Here is a 22,706-nt window from a genome sequence, read left to right as displayed (position 1 = left end):
CTTCCCCCTCGGGGCGCCTGGGTGGCTCAGTGGGTTAAGCCTCTGCCTTCAGCTCAGGTCATGATCTCAGGGTCCTGGGATCGAGCCCCGCATCAGGCTCTCTGCTTGGCAGGGGGCCTGCTTCTCCCTTCTCTCTGCCTGCCTCTCTGTCTACTTGTGATCTCTCTCTGTCAAATAAATAAATAAAAACAAAAATTAGAAAAAAAAAAAAAGAAACTTCCCCCTCCACCCACCTCCTGGGGTCCCACAACCACGCAAAGCTTCCAAAGCTTCCACAAGCAGTCCCAGGGCTGGGCGCCCTGGAGAGTCACTGGAAGTCTACTGGGCAGAGCAGGAAGATGATACAATGCTCAGTGAGATCCAGACTAGACTGGCAGCTCCGGCTTCCTGCCACTCTAACCAGTCTGATGCCCCAGGACCAAAATGCACCCTATTTTAGCAGTAAGAGAAAAGCAAGCAGATACCTACTATAAGGATCCAACCCTGGGCAGGTCTCTAACTGCAGCGCAGACCGGTGAGTTCAGAAGGGCAGGTGCAGGAGCCAGCGAGAAGGCAACTGTGGAGGAGGACAGTCTCAGAGTGTCTCAGGCAAGCTCTGGGAAGAGTCTGGGCTAGCTCACTGCGGCCACAGCTCTCTCTGGAGCAGAGGCAGGTGGGAGGCTTGTGCTCAAAGGCTCCAAGCTCTCCAAATCCAGCACTACGGCCGGACCTGGGGTAGGTGTGGTCAAAAGGAGCCGGGGAGAGCATCTGGGTTCCTGTATGCAGGCTTAGCAAAAAGATGATAGGGACCTCATCCCCTTTGCCTTCCCTGAGCCCTAGCCAAATGAGGCTGTCCTGGGAGGTGAAACTCCAACAGTGAGACATGTCAAAGCAGCTCTGACCTTCACAGGCACAGCCTATCGAGATGTGCTTCAAAGACCAGGGCAAATTCCTGCCTAACCCACACTGCGGTTGATGCCAGAGCTGAGTGTCACCCTGAAATGCTGCCTATCTCCAGTCCAATACACTTGGAAAGCACTTGACATCCTGCGTCCCCTGTATCCTCAAACCAGCCTGAGGCAGCCAGACGGGGACGAGCATCCCCATTGTATAGGTGAAGAAAATGAGACAGATACTGTGACTTCTCTTGGCTCACCCTAGAGGGGATGTGGATGAAAATGAATATTCTTGGATTAGAATTCTGTGTTTTTCCTACTATACTGGATCACACTCCTTATTTTCCTGGAAAGATTCTAGGGCACCTTGTTCAAGAGGGAGGTCAAGAGACTTCCCAAAGGGCACAGGTAGATGGGAGGGACAAGGCTATGGGACAGCAGCATATACTTTTCTCAACTGCTGAAAGTATTTTTCTGTGTTAACGGAGTTCAAAGACCAGATCATCGGAATTTAAAAAAATATATCAGAAATATACCTTGAACTCTGAGGTTATATGGAAAAATATACCAAGGAGCAAGCTATTCCTCTGATGGATTAAAATGATCATTGACCATTCCCCCTCCAAACTGGCCAGAGAATGGTTCGAGGCATGTGCTACTTCCCCAGGACACTGGGAGAAGAAAAGCTCTCCATGTCACCAGGTCCCATGACTTTTCAGCCACCCACTCTTCCCCTCTGGTTCATCTCTGTGTTGGAGACAAGCACTCTGTTTTCCTCTCCCAGGAATAAATTCTTCCTCATCCAATATGGAGATGAGAGGTTTATTTCCAGACCTAATGCTTTTCTTGCAAGACCCAGCATTCTTCCCGGAGCACTGGCCCGTTTCTGCCCCTCCTCCAAGCTCCACTCAGCATCTGCTCAAGAGCAGTGGCTAGTCTTCCTGCTTCCACGGCTGTCTGCCCTCGACTACGGCGGGTGTCTCTTGAATTCTAATTGCTGCTCTGTGTCTCTGTTCCTGACCAGCATCACAGGCTAGATGCCATGTCAGGTGTGTGAAACGGAACTTATCCACAACATTGATGGCTCTAAACACAGGTGACCTTTCCAGATACTTCCTTAAGTACCAAAGGAGCACATCTGCTTCTCCGGTTGGCCCCAGGCCTCTCACCAGATTAAAAAAGAAAAAGAAGGGGGGAAAAAAAAGGCCAGCAGAATGAGGAAAGGAAATACTAGTCTCCCAGCAGTGCCACCGGTCAGCTTGGCTCAGATGCCAGGACAGAAGACCCACAAGGAAAAGAAGACACACACTCTGAACCTCCTAGTCTCCCCTCCTTCTTTCAGACCTCTTTCTGGGGAGGAGGAGCCCCCCCGAGATGTTGGAACAGACGCTGTGCTGACTGCTGTGTCCTCAGAGGAGGACAGAGTCTTCTGTCTTTCATATCTTTCTAATTTGCCCACCATGCTCATTTCCCTCCGGAGTCAGGCAGGGAGGTGGGCAGAACCAGGAATGTTGCTCTCCATTTCCCAGATGAGGAAACAAAGCTGGTTCCCCACAACAGCACAAAGCTAACAAAAGGCAAAGCCTCAACCCAAACTCAGATTTTTGGTCTCGCAGTTCAGTACCCTTTCCTCGCAGCCACGCAGGCTGCAGAGAGCCTGCCAGTGAGTGCAGCAGACATGTAAGATACCCAGACGCAAGCTTCAGGTTGGTGCTGTCCCCACAGAAGGTGACTTCACATTTAAGGAAGGTCTTCATGGAAATCCCCAACCGCTCTCTAGGGGGGTGTGCTTCCTGTGGGAGGACCCCCTCCATCGCCTCTGGGCCTTGCCCTGTGTTGGAACCTGGCACGCCCCCACCCCTAGGCCTCACTCAGACAGAGGTCTTAAGATAGTAGCCGTCTTAGGTTAGCCACTGAGCCATTCAGTTCTGCCACTGGCTGTGCAGATTCCCTGGGACCACACGCATTTATCCACAAGAACTTCTCTGGCAAGAAGCACTTGGCTGAGGAGATACTGATTCCTTTTGCAGTTTAGAAACTTCCAGCTTCTGGCCCAGATCCTGTTTGCCCCATGATGGGAAAAGAGTGGACTCTCCAAGGCAAGAGGGAAGAGGAGATGAAACTATCTGAAGAATGTGCCTTTTATCTAAGCAGTCCCTTAGGCTTTTGCACTTTGCTCAGGAAGGTCAGCTCTTTGGCAGCGGGTGTGATGACCCAGGGTCGAGGAAGAGCAGACTATTAGGTACGCCTGAAACAGAGGCTCTCGGAGTGGACTGGTTCGGCCACGGCCACTCTGTCCCAACACTGTTTAAACGGACGGAGAAGCTGGGGGTATAGCAGTCCCGGGGGGAATGGACTGGCTATAGCAGTCCAGTGGGAATCAGCTGTTCTCAAGACCAACCCTTTAAAGCAGGTGAGAATTTCTCAGGATGGAAATAGGGTCAGTTTCGGGGAGAAGGGAGGCTGCACTAACCCGTGAAAAGTGTTCCCCAGAGAAAATGGAAGGCATTGGGGACCCCCCGGGAAAAAGACCCTCCCAGAATGCTCTCAGTCCTTGACCCAAACGCACTGTCAAATCCACACACCAAGAGACCCAGGAGGAAGGGGCACCAGCGGGCAACTCAAGAGAAGAGGAGATACTGATGGTCAATTTTTGAAAGATTTCTATCCGCCGGAATGATTCAAAAAGCAGCTAGATAACATCTAAATACAGTACTCTCTGTTGACGCTACACTGTGCCAGGTATCCTAGGTCCATTCCAAACGCCATCCAGTTTAATTTGCACAATAACCCTATGAAGCGGTCCTATGATTCCCATTAGCGGAGGCTCAGTGCAGTGAGTTGCCCAGGTATGGGCACTACGCGCGGTCTGATTCGAATTCAATGCACGCACGGTGCTTAACAGTGGTACAACGCAGACTTACAAGTATGGGGGTGGGGTGGATAGTGGGAATGTCTTTAAAGAAGGATATTTAGTGTTGATAAGGCTTTAATGAGAAGGGGACCACGCCCTCCCTGGAAGGTTGCCGCAGAATCCGGGCAGCCGAGGCACCTCACCGTATCTCCCGCCTTACTGCCCGCGTCTTCACTGCATCGACTTTGTCTGTGCCCCAGCGCGCAGGCAACTGCCAAATCAAACACAACTAAATAAAACGGTGAAGCAAGGAGATGAAAACATCACAGAGACATGTGATGTCTTTTCTTATTCTAAGAAATCACCATCGTGATAGATTCTTGGAAAATAAAAACATTAACAATTTGTGCATGGAAAAGGTGGGAAATCACCATAATCCCACAACCTCATGTCCCACTACTTTGTATATCTTAACGTAATCAAAGAGCAAGTTCTGTGGTGGTTAAGAGTCTGGACTCCACACCGAGAAGCCACGGCTGGAATCCCAGTTCTGCCACTGGCTGTGCAACCTTGAAGAAATTGCTTGACCTCTCTGTGCCTCATTTGTAAAGTAGGAAGAGTCATACACCCTACATGTCATGGAGGATGAAATATGATAATATATATCAACCACTCAGAACCCAGGCTGGTGTACAGGCTGTGTTCAACAAATAATAAATACATTAGCTATTAATATAATAATATAAATTCAATTGTGAATTTGATTTTATATTTATAATTCCATCACCTACCCATTTAAAAAATGTAATCATACCTGCTTCATAATGATTACTGTAAATGGCTATGCAAGACCCCCCTGACTTAGGTCTTATGATCCACACTCACTCCCTCCTGGAGGGCATCCACCTCATCTTTAACTCTCCCTTCAATGCCACCAGATCAGGCAGCCTGACAGGTGGGCCTCAGGGCAGGTCTCCAGGAAGACCCCAATTTCAGGTGGCTGGAACCCAGCTGCCACATATGATGAATGGTTAAGAGCACACAGGCTTTGAGGTAAGACAGCCCAGGTTCAAATCCTGACTCTGTGACCTTGAACAAATTTCCTTATTCAGCTAAGTACGTGGTTGTGAGGACCACGTGAGAGAAGTGTGTAAAGTGTTTGTGCCAATGCTCTGCACATAATAAGTCAAGAAATGTTAGCTATGATTCCTTTGTAAACCCACACTGTTTTAAGTGAGGGAAGGGCAGATAGTGTTTTTGATTTATTTATCACCCTATTCTGAACAGTTGATATGATAGGAACTCAGCAAAAATATGTTGAATCAGTGAATATATAAATACATGAATGAATGGACGGATCATAGAAACTGTCAGAGCTGGAAAGGATTTTTTAAAATAGCTTTATTTGGATGTAGTCTACATGCCATACAATTTACTCAGTTAAATTGGACGATTCAATAGTTGTAGTACAGATTTGTGCAAACATTGCCATCACCTAATTTTAAAAATTGTGTTAAAATACATGTACAGGGGCGCATGGGTGGATCGGTCAGTTAAGGCTCTGCCTGGGATTGCATCAGGCTCCTTGCTCAGCGGGGAGCCTGCTTCTCTTCCTCTGCCTGCTGCTCCCCATTTGTGCACACACTCTCTCTCTGACACATAAGTAAGTAAACTCTTTAAAAAATAAAATAGGGGCACCTGGGTGGCTCAGTCGTTAAGCGTCTGCCTTCAGCTCAGGTCCTGATCCCAGGATTCTGGGATCAAGCCCCGCATCGGGCTCCCTGCTCAGTGGGTGGGAAGTCTGTTTCTCCCTCTCCCACTCCCCCTGCTTGTGTTCCCTCTCTTGCTGTCTCTCTCTCTGTCAAATAAATAAAATCTTTTTAAAACAATAAAAATAAATTATAAAATCAAATACATATACATAAGCTAAAATTTATCATTTTAACCAATTTTAAGTGCAGAATTCAATGACGTTAAATATGTTTGTAATGTTTTGTCACCATCACCACTATATATACCCCGAAAGTTTTCATCTCCAACATAAACTCTGTGACCCACTAAACAGTTACTCCCCATTCCCTCTTGCCCTGGTAATATCTATGCCACTTTCTGTCTCTATGAATTTGCCTTTTCTTGGTACCTCCTATAAATGGAATCATACAATATCTGTCCTTCCGTGTCTGGCTTATTTCATTTAGTGTGTCTTCAAGATCCATCCAAGGCTTAGCAAATAGCAAAAACTTCATTCCTTCTTATGGTTGAGTATCATTCCATTGTGTGTATGTAGCATACTTTGTTCATCCATTCAACCATCAATGAACACTTGGGTTACTTCCATCTTTTAGCTACTGTGAATAATGCTCCTGTGAACATTGGTATACAAATATCTATTCAAGTCCCTGCTTTTATTTAGGAGTGAAATTGCTGGGTCATATGGTAATTGTATTTTTAGCTTTTTGAAGAACCACCGAACTGTTTTCCAAGGCAGCGGCACCATTTCATGTTCCCACCAGCAATGCATAATGGTTCCAATTTCTCCATATCTTCACCAACATCTGGGTTTTTTTTTTTCCATTAAAAAAAAAAGTTATTTTATCATCCTAGCAAGTGTGGTAGGTGTGAAGTGTCATCTCCTAGTCGTTTTAATTTTTACTGACCCAATGCCAATGACTGTTGAGCATCTTTTTTAATGTCCTTACTGGCCATTCATATACCTTCTTTGGAGAAATGTCTATTCAAGTCCTTTGCCCCTTTTTGAATTGGCAAAATTGTTTTTGTTGTAGTTGAGTTGTAAGAGATCTTTCTGGATATTAACCCCTTATGAAGTATGTGACTGGCAAGTATTTTCTCCCATTGTGTAGGATGTCTTGTTACTTTCTTGCTGGTATCCTTTGATGCACAAAGGTTACTCATTTTGATGAAGTTCGATTTATCTGAATTTTCTTTCATTCCCTGTGCTTTGGTCTCCGATCCATGAAATTGCTGTCAAATTCACTGTCGTGAAGATTTTCCTCAGTGCTTTCTTCCAGAAGTTTTATAGCTTTATCTTTAAGGTTGAGGACTTTGATATACTTCGAGGTCATTTGTGTATGCAGTTTAAGGTTAAGGTCCAGCTTTATTATTTTGCATATGAATATTCAGTTTTCCTATCACCAGTTATTGAAAAGACCACAACCTCATTTTAGTACGTTTTCATCACTCCAAAAGAAACTCCATACAGGAGATCTCCGTTTTCTAGGGAACTAGAAACACAAGTGAGTTATTGAGCGTTAATAAACCTTGGCGTTCACAAACAAAAATTAGTTCATTACAAGAGTTTACTGAGAACATTAATTCTCTGTTCTACAAAGAAGTGTGACCTCCATCCCTCTCCAAATAGCGCTGCAAAACTCCTGTGTGTGCACACCAGCCAAGAACTGGAATTCCCGCAATTCTCTGGAGGGTGCTTTGTTATTAATACAGAAGACATTTGTTGCTTTTCTGGGCTCACCAACACTTTGTGAACACCCTTCCTATGCCTGGGTTATTTCCTTCCTTAGCAGTCGCACCCCCGCAAGGCTGAAACCAGGATTTGCGGTGCCAGGCTCCTTCAGAGTTAGGACTCAGGCATGGGACCTGTGCTCATCAGGGTAGAGGCACACAGGCCAGACCTCAAATTGGAAGAAAGTGCCCTGGAAAAGGAAGGGCTGCAAGCAAGTGATTGTGGAGAGGGTGGTGGCGTGACTTGATGTCCTTTACTGAATTTGCCTTCCACCGAAGCTTGCTGGAGTGGGTTCTGCTCTTTGCAACTCCGCAGCCTCAGCGTTGGCTTGGTTTTCAATTGCTTCTATTCTGTTCATTTATGTCACTTGTAGATTACTTTCCAGAGTTTCTGTTTTGTCCTGAGTATTTGTTGCCCGACCACTCTGCTTCTTTTTCGCTTCGCCTTTTATCCTCTGTTATTTCGAATTCTTTCCCACTGCAGAGTAGGAGCCCGTGGGCTCTGTGGGCCACATGGTCTTGCCCTTGGCCAAACGGGGCCATAGTCAACAGAGCTTGGGAACCTCAGCTCAGAGTAAACCGAGGAATTCAGCCTTACCTCCTCCCTCCTGGGTCACCTCAGTGAAAGCATCTCGAGGGTGGGAGCAGACACACCCTCCACAGTGCACCCAGCCTCTCCGGGCAGCCAACGCTCTGAGCATCACTGTCCCCAGTCAGAATCTGGGGGCGGGGGGGGGGGCGCTTCACAGACAGCTGCCTGGCTTGGGAACTGAGGCTGCAGGTGCAGACACTTCAGGGCTTGCGTGGGCTGTGGCATCTGCCTCCTGGGTTGGGAGAAAGATTTATCTTGGCACAGCCTGCACATTCAGGAAAGTCAGTTAAACCAAACTGAGCCTGATAAGTAATCTCCAGACACCTGGGTGGAACCAGGGCTGTTTCCAGACTTTTCAGGCAAGTTGAAAGGCTTTTCATTCTTGCCCAAGGTCCCCGCCTGCCCCTCCAGCAGGCCCTAAGGAAGAGCAGTAGGCCTCTGTGATGTGGGTCAGGCAGGGATGAGAGGAACCCAGCCTTGGCTGCAGGCAGCTGGATAAACGCTGGGCATCCTCAGAAATGAGCCAGAGAGAGGCAGTGAGAGAGGAAGGACTCTAGAAACTTCTGTCCACTTCAACGTCTCCTTGAAGAAGATGGACTCTGTATGAGTCCAGTGCAGCATCGGCAGTACATAGAAAAGTCATATCCTGTTCTGGTTGGGTTTTGCTTTATTTTGATGTGGGGAAAGTCACTAAGAAATGGTGCCTCCCAAATTCACATCCCACATTTGTATTGCCCACAGCCTCTCAAAGATGTCACAAAATAGTCGGACATTTGGAGCACAGCACAAGCAGACTTTTATTAATTAACTCTAACAACAAATAAAATAAAGATGCTCACATCTTTTCTTCTAGCCTAACTATGGGTGATTTTTTTTTTTTTTTTTTAAGGCAAAGCCTCTCTTTCCTGCTTCTGAGTCTGCAGGTAGCAAGTGTTCCATCACCCCTGCTGGTTGTCTGCTGCTGGGAGCAGAAAAAACAGACATGACCTGGGACATCATCTTCATTTACTAATGGGGAAACTAAGCCTCAGCGACTTGTCCATACCATAGAGCAGAGCAAAGGTCAGATTCTCTTTTCTAGACTCCTGATGGAGTGCTTTCCTTTATTTTTTTTTTTTAAGATTATTTATTTATTTATTTGACAGAGAGAGATCACAAGTAGACGGAGAGGCAGGCAGAAAGAGAGAGAGGGAAGCAGGCTTCCCGCCGAGCAGAGAGCCCGACGCGGGACTCGATCCCAGGACCCTCAGATCATGATCCAAGCCGAAGGCAGCGGCTTAACCCACTGAGCCACCCAGGCGCCCCGAGTGCTTTCCTTTATAAAACCTCCTGCAGATGGCCATGGTCTGCTGTGTGGTACTGGAGGATACCAAACTGATTCGACTGGTTTCTTTAAAGAACAGTGTGGCTGGCATCCCCAGGTGAAATGTGGGATAATGGCATTATTATGGTGAAGTCGGTGAAGACAGTCACCTTTGCTGGCAGCCACTAGCCACAGGGAAAGTACGATGCAGAGCAGTAGGAATAATCACCAACACCTATTAACCACCTCATCTGTACGCGTCCTTACTCCTCCCCACTCAGCCCTGGAAGAGCCCCGTCAGGACTCCCCTGTAGACGAGGCAAAGATGGCCACCTCATGGCCCGGCCTCCGCTCAATGGTTGTGTTCAAAGGAACGGCAGTTAAGTAGGAAAAAATGAATTGGAGGCAACCCAAACCTTCACTGCAGTCTCTGGAGAAAACACCAAAGGGGAAGTGCATTCTTAGCATGAGGCAAAGTCTGAAAATTGTCCTTCCCTCTCTCTGCTCTTCTCAGCATCTATTTCCAGCAAAACAACTGTTTCAGAAGCACTGTGCTCTGTTCTCCATCATCTCTCACGGAAACCCTTCCACCTGGCTCTTCACTCATTCACCTCCCTCACACCTGGCATCTGCTCACCCACCGTCTGCCAGTCTCTCTCTCCCTCCGTCACCAGGAATCTCAGGACTGGCTCCATTTGTCCAGGGCTTTCTTATCCCTGGGCGACCCCAATCTGCATCCCCGGGGGCAAGAGCCAAGAAAACTCTGCTAGATATTTTCTTAGAAGAGAACTACTTGAGGTTTCTTTCCACAGGCAGAGAAGTTTTGAATAGTCAGGTGTTGACATTTGTAATTCCCTGACACACCCATTGTACAGATCACCAAACTGAGGCATCATCAGAATAATTATATTGTTAGTATTATAAATAATAATTATTACTAGCCAGACGTTATCTGATATTGTGTGAATGATAACTTATTTAATTTCACATGGAGTACAATAGGTAGGTGCTCCTATATCCTTTTCACAGATGACAGGTTTGGGGCACAAAGCTAGGAAGCGGCAGTACCGGAGTTCAAATCAAGGTGTGTGTACCTCTAGAGAGCAAGCTCGTGACCCCAGTATTCTCTGCCTTTACAATTCTAGTTCTGTAGCTGTCTATGAAGCAAGTTGCCAATGGAGCTTAAATAGAAAAGGAAGGAACCAGATAGAAGGATTTAGCAAATGAAAGACTCTTCATATTAAACTGCATCACCAGCCATGCTCCTTAAATATCAGATGATTGTTGAAAATATAAACCACATTGTTTGGTCACGCAGTAGGTCTAGACATAAAATAAATTTATTTGCAAAGGAATAAGCTAAGAAATGCTGTGACTTTCTAATTAACTTAAAATTATTTAATCAATATGACATAATTACTTTTCAGATAATCTTTGAAAGTTCTAAGGAGTCTTGAGGTGTTTAATTGCTTTTTAACTTGATAGCAGTGGTCAAGTTACACAGATACCAGTTTTATTTTATTTATTTATTTTTTTTAAGATTTTATTTATTCATTTTACAGACAGAGATCACAAGTAGGCAGAGAGGCAGGCAGAGAGAGAGAGGAGGAAGCAGGCTCCCTGCTGAGCAGAGAGCCCGACTCGGGGCTCGATCCCAGGACCCTGGGACCATGACCCGAGCCGAAGGCAGCGGCTTTAACCCACTGAGCCACCCAGGCACCCCCAGATACCAGTTTTAGAGAAAATGCTCTTTGCAGATTTATCACTCTGTCAAAATCTACATTAGAAAGACATATTTTCAGGCTAGATACAAGGGTTTGCTTTTTTTTTTTTTTTAAGATTTTTATTTATTTATTTGACAGAGACACAGAGAGAGAGGGAACACAAGCAGGGGGAGTGGGAGAGGGAGAAGCAGGCTTCCTGATGAGCAGGGAGCCGGATGCGATGCGGGGCTCCATCCAGGACCCTGGGATCATGACCTGAGCTGAAGGCAGCCGCTTAACAACTGAGACACCCAGGCACCCAGATACAAGGGTCTTTTATTACAAATTAAACTTCTCTGCTGTTCACCTGGGCATGGTGAAGGGGAGTGGGCGCACATTGTGGGTGCTGCAGTGGCTGATGTAGGAATGTATGGGTCTTGCCTCATACAACTTGAGAGATGTACATCCCTGTTGATGGGCCAGTTCCTCCCAAAGCAGGGAGATGGCTGATGCCAGTGACTCTGTAAGGATTCAATCCAGCCCAGATTTCCTCTAATGGCTCCAACAGCTATACACCCCAAGCCATCTTGGGCTAAGACCTGAGCCAGGAGTTTGTCTGGATCCCACTCAGATCTGCTCTCTCTACTCCGAAGAAGCCCTGAACTGAAAATCATAAATGCGCAGGGAACAAACAATAGATACAAAGTCAGAATCTCTCGGGGGCAGGGCTCTGCATTTTAACCAGCCCTCGAGGTGATTTTGGTGTGCACTAGAGTTGACAAGTCCTGCTCTCACCTAGTCTGAAAACCATTTTGTGAACCGCAGTTCAACGCATCTCAAGCTGTATTGTATATGTGTTTCTCCAGATCTTGTTAAACGCAGATGCTGATTCAGTAGGGGGGGGGGGGGGCTGAGGACCTGCATTTCCACCTCCCTCTCGGGAGACGCTGATGCTGCTGGTCCCAGGAACAAGGAGCTGGGCATGTGATGGGGGGCGGTCTGTGTGGTTGGGAAGGGATGGCAGGGGAGCCCAACAGACTTTGGCATGGTTCCCAGCTCCCATGCTTATAAGCTTGGTGACCTTGACCATGTCACTGTACCTCTTTTAGCCAGTTTCCTTCAGCTCTGAAAGGGTATAAAATAGTACTCTCCACTCTGTAAGGCTGTCCAGGTGGCAACATGCCTAACAAAGCACTTAGCATGTAGAAAACACTCCAACAGAAACTGTGGTTTTGTTTTTGAGGGAAGGAAGCAACTAGTAAGTGCTTAATAATTGCTCATTGTTATTATTTATTGAGGGGCCTGTGGTATGGTAGGCACTGAGTCAGGCAGTGCACCACTATCTCTTCCTTCTCCCAAACACTCCATGCGCATGATCAGGTGTTATTTGCTCTGGTTTGCAGATCAGGAAGCCAAAGCCCAGAAGAGTTTTCATCACTGGGTCCAAGTCACAAAAAAAGCGAATGGCAGAGCTCAGGTTGAACATAGGTCTACCCGCCTAACCACCCAGGCTGCGGCATGCTTCTGGCCATGCTCGTCTGCAAGGGCTGAGTCAAGGGAAGGGTGATGGGCCATAACTCAGGGCTCCGCAAGGAGGTACAGTGCCGGACTGGGCTGCAGAGGCGGAGAACAGGCAGGGGCGAACGGAGCCCTCGAAGCGGGGATGCTGACCCACAGAGGGACATCAGGCTTGAGAGGATGTGGGCACGCAGCGAGCGATCAGGAACGGTCTAACAGAGATGAGGACGGTCTCCCCGGTGCCTCATACGGGGCCGACCCATAGCAGTGCTCCTCCAAGTTCTAGACATGGAATGAATGAATCGATGGATTAATAGATTCATGGAGATTTTCAAGGTGGCGACTGATTTGAAATTGGTGGGCAGGATGTGTTGGAGTGGGAGAGAGCTTTTCACTTCTGGACTTTCCTTCTTTAAAAAGGGAGCAGTTTTGGGGCGCCTGGGTGGCTCAGTGGGTTAAAGTCTCTGCCTTCGACTGAGGCCATGATCTCAGGGTCCTGGGATCGAGCCCCGCATCGGGTTCTCTGCTCTGCGGGGAGCCTGCTTCCCTCTCTCTCTGCCTGCCTCTCTGCCTACTTGTGATCTCTCTCTGTCAAATAAATAAATAAAATCTTTAAAAAAAAAAAAAGGGAGCAGTTTAAAATAGAAGAACAACAGGAATATTTCCCTTGGAGTGTAGCCAGAGCGCACAATGCCTCCTTTTCTTCCCAGGGCAGAAGGCGTTTGGGGCCCAGCCCTGCGGCGGGTGTGTGCAGCACGGAGCCTGCCCCCCCAACACCCTTACCCACTTGTGCTCTGGAGCGCAGAACCCCCTGCCAGCCAAGCCCAACACACATGCCTCCTTCCCCACAGCCCGCTGCAGGCCTCTAACCCCCCTCCCCTGGGGCCAAAGTGAGGCCCTCTTGGCCGAGTCTCCCCACTACTGTCTGGAGACAAGAGACAGTAGAGACAGATGCCTCCTCAATCATCCTGTCACCTTCGTGGGGGGTCGGGGGGAGCAGGGCATGAAGTGAAGGAGTCCAGCAGCTCTGGGGAAGGGAGGGGAGCCCTGCTGTTCGGAGACCGGCCTCTACAGATGCTGTTCGGTTGGCCATTCATCAGAAATCCTTGTTCAGGCACAGGGTTAGGTTCTGGGGATCCACGGATGAATGAGACAGGGCATAAAGATCCCTTAAGAAACTCACAATCCAAAATGGGAGGCAGAGACCTAAACAAGGCCATTGGGTGTCCCAGAGGTGGGCGAAGGCATTCCGGGGGACTGCAAGACCGCTGCTATCGTGGCATTCGAGCTGGGCTTTGAAGGATGAATAAAAGCCTGCCAGGATGACCGAGGAAGCAGCCCTCTAGCTCAGACATGAAAATATGTATGGGGGGCTTGGGGAACGGCCAGCAGTCCAGGCCCAGGGTGCAGGGTGGGTGGGGGAGGGGAAGAGGAGGGGAAGGCAGGGCTGGAGGTCAGCTCACTGATTCTGCAGAGAGCAGGAAAGCCGAGAAGGTTCTTCGGCAGGGCAGGAACCAGATGAAAGCTGGGAGTTGGAGACAACTCCTGCAGCAGTGAGAGGGGTGGGGAGGTGTCGTGTCTGGGGCAGTGTCCCCAGAGCCCGGTCCGTTAGCGGACAGTAAGTATTTACGGAATGAACAAATGACTTTGAGAGGGAAGAGCGTAGCAGATCTGACAAGAAGTCTGGCCAGACTGAATGCTTTTCACTAACTTTTCCTTTTATGTGTTTTTTTTTTCTTTTAAGAGAGCAGCAGCTTTTCTTCTCCTTTATTGAACCATCACAAATGTATATAATCTGAGATCACAGGCATAATTACATAATGCCTTACATTGTTGGCAGTTTCCTGAATGTTTGCTCTGTCTCCCAGAGTAACTCTGTCGTCTCCCTGACAGCCAGGGTGCTGCCTCTTCTGCTGTCCGTGCATTGCGTAGCCGTACCTACTGTGTGCTGAGCACACAGTAGGTACCGGGAAGCAGAACCGTGAAACAATCACAGAGCGTAAGAGCTAGACAGGCTCTTGTAATTAACTGGTCCAACTCTCTCGTTGTACTGATGGCGAGGTTAAGACCCAGGGAAAGGAAACAGGCCCTATCTAAAGAGATGGTCACATTCCTGCTTCTAGGCCCCAAAGCTTTCAAGTGCTAACACTAAGGGCTAAGGCACAGACCCTGAAATGAGTCAGCGATGAGCTGGGGTGACAGCAGGGTAAATAGAACAGTAGCACACTAACAATCCAGCCACAGACGAACGAGTCTATCTATGTAGATGGTATTCAGCTCGCAGCGCCTACTAAGCATAGCCCGCTGTTGGAACTGCTAGAGGCAGGAGAGTTTAGGTTAAGAATGTGGACTGGGAAGGTGGGGTGCCCAGGTGGGTCAGTTGGTTAAGTGTCTGCTTTCAGCTCAGGTCATGATCCCAGGGTCCTGGGATGGACTCCCGCATCCAGTTCCCCTGCTCAGTGGGAAGCCTGCTTCTCCCTTTCCTCTGCACCTCCCACTTGTGCTCTTTCTTCAATCAGTCAATCTATCAATCTTTAAAATAGAAAGAAGAAGAATGTGGATTTGGAGGAAGGTGGATGCAAGTCCGAATCCCAGCTCTGCCACTTACTAGTTGTGTGTTTAGCAAGTTCCCTAACCGCCCCCGACCCCAGCCATGGTGGCCACATATCTGTAAAATAGGAAAAACACAATTTCCTACTTACCGGGTTGTACAGATTCATTGGGATAAGTATATAAAATGTCTGTCACCATGGCTGCTGTGGGAACTGAACAGGGATGAATGAGAGAGAAAGAAAGAAAGAAAACGGCAGGAGTTGGCAACCTGTGGGATTCACTGGTTTCCACCCTTTGTTTGCTGAACACTCACTCTGTCCAGGCGTGGGATCAGGGAGGAGATGCAGGTGCCAGCAGCCCCTGCATCTCAACCCCCGAGTCAGGAAGATCAGGAGGGAAAAGAGATTTGGTAGTAGGGGGATGGGTGTTCATCCTTGGGCATGCCGCATGCCTAACTAGGGGTTCATACACAGAGTGGGGGGTTCACCTGGGAAAGCGTGGCCAGCAGACAGTGGAAAAGGTGAGCCCAAGATGGGAGACAGACCTGAAGATTGGAGGGGCAGACTCACATGTGGGGAGCAAGAGCGTGCAGAGGTGGCGTGTGAGCAAAACTCTTGAAAAAAGTCACATGTGGGGAGCTGATGGGGAAGAAAAACTGGGGTGGCTTGCGGCTCAGAGATCCAAAGTGGGTACATCGTGAGGAAACCAGGGAGCCTGGGCTCAGTTTCAGAGGACAAGGGAAGATGCCAGGGGTTGACAAGATGGTAGAAGCAGCAGGTGGGGCTACTCTTTGCTGCTTTGGTGGAATCCAGGAGAGAAATGGGCAGCAGCTCAAAGAAGGGGCAAGGTGGGCTCCGAGGAAAGGGAGTACGTCTGCAGGTCCCAGGGGTGTTGGGGGGAGGCAGCCAGGAGGAGGAATGGACCGAGATGCAAGAAGGGGAGGGCACATAAGCACCAACATATACTCTAGGCACAGCTAACACAGGCAGCAGAGCTGAGTTCCATCTGCCCCACAACCAGAGCTGCAAGGTGATTTTATTAGTCATGTTCTGCAACGAAGAAGGGAGGCCCAGAGAGGCTAAGTAACCCACCCAAGTTAGCGCTGGGTGGTGCTGAGCCCACAGCCAGGAGACTGTTTCTGGAGGTGGAGGGGGAAGGTTTTTCAAGCTGGGCTCTGGCAAGGGAGAGGAGAACAAAGATGGGGAGAAAGGATGAGGTGGGGGTGAGAGTTCAGAGTTCAAGCCACATGACCTCCACCTTCCCAGTAAGGCAGGAAACAGACCACGGACTAAGGGGGAGGACCGACGAATGGATCTGGAGCTAGAGGACAGCAGACGGAGCAAGTTACAACAGTCACGGAGGAGACTGGATGAGAGAGAATGCAGATGAACATGAGGGAGGCCAAGCAGCAGCAGAGGTCAAAGGGAATAGGTTTAAAAATGAATTCCTCAGTCCCAAAGCAGCATCAGAGGAGTGGGACAGTAAAGTTTAATCTAGGGTTGGGGTTTACACAAGTAAAAGGTGTTAGGGGAGAGACTATAGAGAGGAAGGGGAACAGAGTGTGGCTGTAGTTTAGTGCCAGAAGGGGAAGGAGAGAAGTGAAAAAGTTAAAGTAGGTATCAGAAGGGAATGCCTCCAAAGACAGGATTGGTAGCCCCCCCGCACCCCCTTCCATACTGAGAAGGGCTGACATCCCCCCCCTGGCAAGAGGGCGCCCCAACAAAGGGCAGGCACAGGTCACAGATTCCCTATCAGACATACCTTCCAATCCACATACCTGGCTTCAGGAATTTTCCTGCAGCTGAATAAATAAAACTAAGTCCAGAGAAAATGTCCTACGCAAAACTTGAATGCATCTGTTAATGGACTGCTTGGCATTTTAATGTTACTCAGCACTGAAAAAAGAATTTTAAATTCTACTGTGAAAAACTGTAATTGACGCCCCCCTCCTCCCGCCCTCCAATTCCAGCCTAAGAATGAAAGATGGAAGTGGGTTTGCTTTTTCTCAGTGGTTCCGGGGGTCTCTCTCGGCTGCTATCCAAGAAGCTATGGGAAGCACAGTCTGTAGTGTATTTCACACTCATCTTAACCTTTGAAGGAATCCTTGTCCCCATTTTATAGAGGAGTAAACTAAGGTTAAGAGGGGCACAGTGGAGATTCAAAGCAAGCTCTTCCTATTTGGCAGTGTTTTCCAGCACAGACTCTCTTTACGCAGGCATAGAGGTGGTATAAGGACTTTCAATACTCAAGACAGAGCATTAGGAGAAAAACAGCAGAATAGAATGTAAACCCTCATTTTTACGAAAAAAATGTCTATCCAGATAGACGGATAGACAGATACCTAGATCTATATAAGGATATAGTTACAGCTCATAAACATACAGTGCCACGTCTAAAATAATACTCTCTAAATGATCTCACATACCCTAACCACCAATTCTTTTTTTTCTTTTTTAAGATTTTATTTATTGATTTGAGAGAGAGAGAGCACAAGCAGGGGGAGCAGCAGCAGGCAGAGGGAGAGGGAGAAGCAGGCTCCCCACTGAGCAGGGAGCTGGATGTGGGGCTTGATCCCAGCACCCTAGGTTATAACTTGAGCTGAAGACAGATGCTTAACCCACTGAGCCACCCAGGCACCTCATCCTTTTTTTTTTTTTTTTAATAGGCTCTATCCCCAAAGTGTGGCTTGAACTCACAACCCTGAGATCAAGAGTCAGATACTCTACTGAATGACCCAGCCAGGCACCCCCTTAATCACCAATTCTTAACAGTTCAGTTTTCTCCATCATATATTTCTATATTATTGTAAATGTTTGCCACTCACTGGCATGATTTTTAAAATAATTTTTAATAAAAAATTTCCCAGTAGGGTTTATTGAACCTTTCAAATTGCAAAGACTACCCCCCCCAACACACACAGTAAAAATTATTTTAAGAATGGGAGAAGTGGGGCGCCTGGGTGGCTCAGTGGGTTAAACCTCTGTCTTCGGCTCAGGTCCTAATCCCAGGGTCCTGGGCTCGAGTACCGCATCAGGCTCTCTGCTCAGCAGGGAGCCTACTTCTCCCCCTCACCTCTCTCACTCTCTGCCTCTCTGCCTACTTGTGATCTCTGTCTGTCAAATAAATAGTAAAATCTCTTAAAAAAAAAAATGGGAAAAGAAAAAGTTCTCTTTTCCCTGAGTTTCTTTATCAATTAAAAAAAAACACACTCCTTTCACCTTGTCCTTCAAGAGTCCAATTTTTTTTTTAATTTTTTATTTTTTCAGCGTAACAGTATTCATTATTTTTGCACCACACCCAGTGCTCCATGCAATCCGTGCCCTCTACAATACCCACCACCTGGTGCCCCCAACCTCCCACCCAAGAGTCCAATTTTTTAAGCTTAAAAGGTTAATAAAGTAAGGTAGTAGCATCTACAGTGCAATAAATATTTGCCAAGGACAGGTGTGTTGGTCCTTCCAGCAAAGACTCCAGATGCTGTGGTTGAATCAAGTGGTCAGAATGACTCACTGCAGGGCCCCAACATCTCTCTCTTTTCGGGTGTCTGCTCCCATGCTTCACTTATTTTTTTTTTTTTAAGATTTTGTTTATTTATTTGACAGACAGAGATCACAAGTAGACAGAGAGAGAGGGGGAAGCAGGCTCCCTGCTGAGTAGAGAGCCCAATGAGGGAGCTCAATCCCAGGATCCTGAGATCATGACCTGAGCGGAAGGCAGAGGCTTTAATCCACTGAGCCACCCAGGCACCCCCCATGCTTCATTTCTGACAGTTTCCCCTCCCGAGCCATCACACATCAAGCATCTCGTTGCCCCCATCTAACCGCTACCTCATAATTAAAATGTTCCCGGGTAGTAAAATTCATTCCCTCATCTGATGAAGGAATTACAATGTTAATGGTGTAGAATTTTCTTTCTTTTCCCTTGTCATGAATTAGTGCTTCAGCAGGAGCTTTCTGAACACACTGTATGAACTTGAGAGTGAGCTGTGTGGTGGCGAGACTGGGCAAGCTGGTTGGCCAGTGGGTGTCAGCCCGCAGCTCTGCACAGCCGTGATCTCCTGAATGTCACCGCTCACTCAATGCGGGGCTGGTGTTGCCAGACCGGACTTTTTCCAAAGAAGCAGGAATGTGGATTTATGTAAAATCTGATTTTTAAAATGTTGACTTAAATCTTCTTTCTTTTTTTAAATACTGTGGATAAATAAAACCCACATGCAAACCCGGTGCTGCCCGCCAGCCCACCAGTTAGGTAGGCCCTGATGTGACCTCAGCCCACCCTTCCAGGCTGGTCCCCAGCTCTCCTGCCCCTCACAACCTCACCCTGTGCCTAAGCACCTCTGTGTCTGGGCTCACACTGTATCAACCTTTTAGATGCCGTTTTCTGTCTCTTCTGCCAGAGTCTGTCCTATCCTTCACGGATCTGCTTAAATTGTACCAACTCTTCCTAATCCTAAATACTAATCTCAGCTAATACTGTTCATCCTTCAAGGCTTTCTTCCAAATGCTACTTTGCCTCCATTGCATTTCCACTGATTTTGGCATTCCTCACATTCTGCCTCTCATTTCCTTTATTTCTGCGTGTTTAAGTCTGCCTGCTAGGTCATAAATTGGTAAAAAGGAAGGGTGTGTGTGTCCGTGTGTGTGTGTGCATGTGTGTGCGTGTGCGTGTGTGTGAGAGAGAGACACACACACACACACAGAGTGAGTTATGACTTTGGTACTATTACCCTCATTTTACAGGAGGGAAAACCAAAACACAGTGAGTAAGTGATCACCCTGAGCTTTCTGTATACACTGTCGCTCTGCCCATCTCCTACACCACCTTCTACACCTCCCTCTGCTCCTGCTGTCTAGCACCCTCCTCCTTTCTTCTCCTTCTGGTAACTTCTACTCAATCCGTTAAGACAGTGTTACCTGCAGGCATAGTCTCTTCTCCACACGCCAGTCAGGACTGGTCTCTCTCGCCACACTTCTGCGCTCCCAGAGCGCCCCGTAAGAACATCCGTCAGACGTGCTCATCAGACTGTGTAACGGGCTATCTGATTCTTTGTTTCCTCTCTTGTGCTGTAACCTCCCTGCCTAGCAGAGTCCCTGGCCCAGGGTAAGTGGGCAGTCAGTTATCTACTAGATGGCAGGAAGAAATGACGGAGGGAGGGAGGGAGGGAGGGGAGAGGGAAGGAGAAAAGAAGGGATAGTAACAGCCCACAGGCAATCAACAAATGTGAGGTATAATGAACTACATGGTTCCAGGCCCCACTTCTGAGCTGAAATGGATGCTGGCTCCTTTGTAGCCCAAAAGCAGATGCACAGGAAGGCTCCAGCTGTATTCCCTCCCTCCCCACCACAGTGGCAGGTTGCTGCTTGGTTTCAAGGTCCCAGGAACCAGTATTCACCTCTGCTCTTTGCTCCTGGTCTCCGGCCCTAAGGAGAGTGATCTTCAGCAACAGTTAGACCCCGCTTTGGAAGGAGAACTTCAGTTATGGTGGATGGCGGTGGGGACAAGCCTTCCCCAGAGGACGGCAGGAAGGCACGCTGGAGAAGCTCACAGCAGGCTGGTTCGAGAAGAAGGGCCGACCCCAGCTCTCACTGCCCAGGACAGACAATGAAGAAGGGAGGACTCTCTCGCAGAGAACTCTGGAAGTGAGGCTCTCTGTTGGGGATTGCTAGAAAAATCCTCTGACACTGCCCCTCCACCGGACCCTTCCTCATTCACAGACCAGGAGGTTGGGCCAGGATGCTCTTGCGCCTAGACACTCTCCCAGACCCAGGCTGCAGAGAACCATCTTTGTCTCAGGGGAAACTGTGCAGAGAATCTGGCCTGGGTTGATGTTCTCAAAAGCCTAACTGCCCTCTCAAAGGAGAAGTTTACCGCACCCACTGACACCCACTGGGAGATCGGTGGGGTAGGGAAAACCGGTCTCTTCACCACCACTCCACCAAAGTCAAGCCAGGGTGGGAAGCCAAAGATGCCATCCCTCCAGGGGATTCAGAACCTCTGAGAACAGACCTAGAAGTCCAGAGATCTGGAGAAAGATGGCGGGATCCATCCTCCTCCAGAGCAGGCACAATATTCCCAGGTCCCCTCTGACCCAGACTCCACGTTCAAAGAGCTGGGATGGAGGAGCAAGGTCCCCCCTGCTTCCTTCCCCCTCCTTCTCCCTCTTTGTCTTCCATTTTCTCCCCAGTGACCCACCCAGAACCTTGTCCCAACCCCCAGGTGCTTTCAGTCCCCACCTCTGGGATAACTCAGAATTCCAGGCTCTCACTGACCCCCCTGGCAGGCCCAGCTTCCCCAGGTACTTCACCTCAGTAAGTTCTCCATGAACTAGTAAGACAGGATCTTTTGCCCTAGTTTACAGACAAGAAAATAAAGTTCAAAACCATTTTATAATTAGAAAGAAGAAAAAAATCTTCAAAGGAGACCACAGTACTTAAATAAACAAAATACTTAAAAATAAAAAATAAAAAAGAAACACATAAAAACTAATAAGAACCAGGACTTCAGCGAGAGAACTGACCAAATGATCTACTGCCTTAGAAAGAAAGAAAAAAGCTAATTTCATTGAATATTTATTATATGCCCAGCACTGTATGTGCATTATCTCCTTTCCCCCTTGGGGGAACCCTATAATGCAAGCTCTCATTATCCCCATTTCACAGATGAGAAATGGAGGGACAGGGAGGTGGTGTGACTTCCCCAAAGCCCTGGGCATTGCCCTCTTCCACACTGGGCCACGGTGGTGAGCTACCAGGCTCCCCTTCGGGCAACGTGTTAGCGTTTTAATGACAGCTCTCTAGAGAAGACAAAGTCATCCAAAGGAATGACTCGAATGCCAGGAATTTCGGGCCTCAGTCCTGCCCGTGGGCAGGCTTCTCAGGGAAGGAGTCTTTTGGCACCAGCAGCCATCCCCCGAAGGCGGCCACCCACAGCCCTGGCTGACACAGTGCTCCATTCAGCAGCTGGCAAAGCCGAGGACTTGGGGGTAGAATGCGAGAGAAGACTAGTCAGAGAAGGCCAGCCCTGAGGCAGGCTACAGGAGTGGGGCAAGTAAGCAACTGCACGAGACCGTAATACCAGCTGCTCGACGGACGGGCTCCACACATGTCCCCTCACCCGAAAATATCAGCTTAACAGTGGGGCAGAGAAACACGTTCTGTGTTAGTGTTAGAGCCGGGAGGTAAGCGAGTGCAAGAGGCCTAGATTCCCACCCCAGCTCACTCCCTGGGCCACGAGAGCTTAATACCTGCCCTTGCTGGTCCACGTCTATAAGACGAGAGGGGTGGTCTGGGCAACCAGTGAGGTTTCGTAGAGATAAGTTCTAGGTGATGGGACCTAGAACAGGGGCCAAGCAGGGTCCTGCAAAGGGAATCGAAGGGCACCGTTCATTTGCTTTGAACAAGGGTCTCCTGAACCAGACTCCAAGACAGATACTGCACTGAGCCCTGGGATGGGGAGAGTGAGCTTAAAGCCAGAGGGGACAGCCTCACAAGTAATGCTCATGAATTCTCCCCAGAGGCAGAGGTGACCCTACGAGGACTGACGCTTGCTGCCCACAGGCCAGGTGTGAGGGGTTCAGGGAAGCCCTTCTAGAAAAGCCTAGGACACAGGCGCCATCACCCAGTGTAAACAGAGGCTGGAGACACCCAACTGGATAGAACTATCCAAAACAGCACTGAAGCACTAGAAAGAACGCATGCAAATTTAAGAAGGAGGCATCATTACCTCCACTTCACAGATAGAAACAGGCTCAGCATGGTCTTAGCCAGGTGGCAGAGCTGGTGTGAGAACACAGTTCCACTTGCCTTACAGCTTTTGCTCTCTGTTTTTA

General features: G+C 48.3%; 1 protein-coding gene across 3 annotated transcripts in view; it reads right to left on the bottom strand.

Moving 5' to 3' along the window:
- KANK4 (KN motif and ankyrin repeat domains 4) overlaps positions 1-22,706 on the bottom strand; it is an 82,276-nt gene that overhangs the window by 38,250 nt on the left and 21,320 nt on the right. The gene's annotated exons all lie outside the window — the stretch shown is intronic.

This window comes from Lutra lutra, chromosome 4 (genome assembly GCF_902655055.1).
Source record: "Lutra lutra chromosome 4, mLutLut1.2, whole genome shotgun sequence".
Taxonomy (NCBI): domain Eukaryota; kingdom Metazoa; phylum Chordata; class Mammalia; order Carnivora; family Mustelidae; genus Lutra; species Lutra lutra.
The sequence above is the reverse complement of the archived record's forward strand: the minus strand, read 5'-3'. Positions and strand labels throughout refer to the sequence as shown.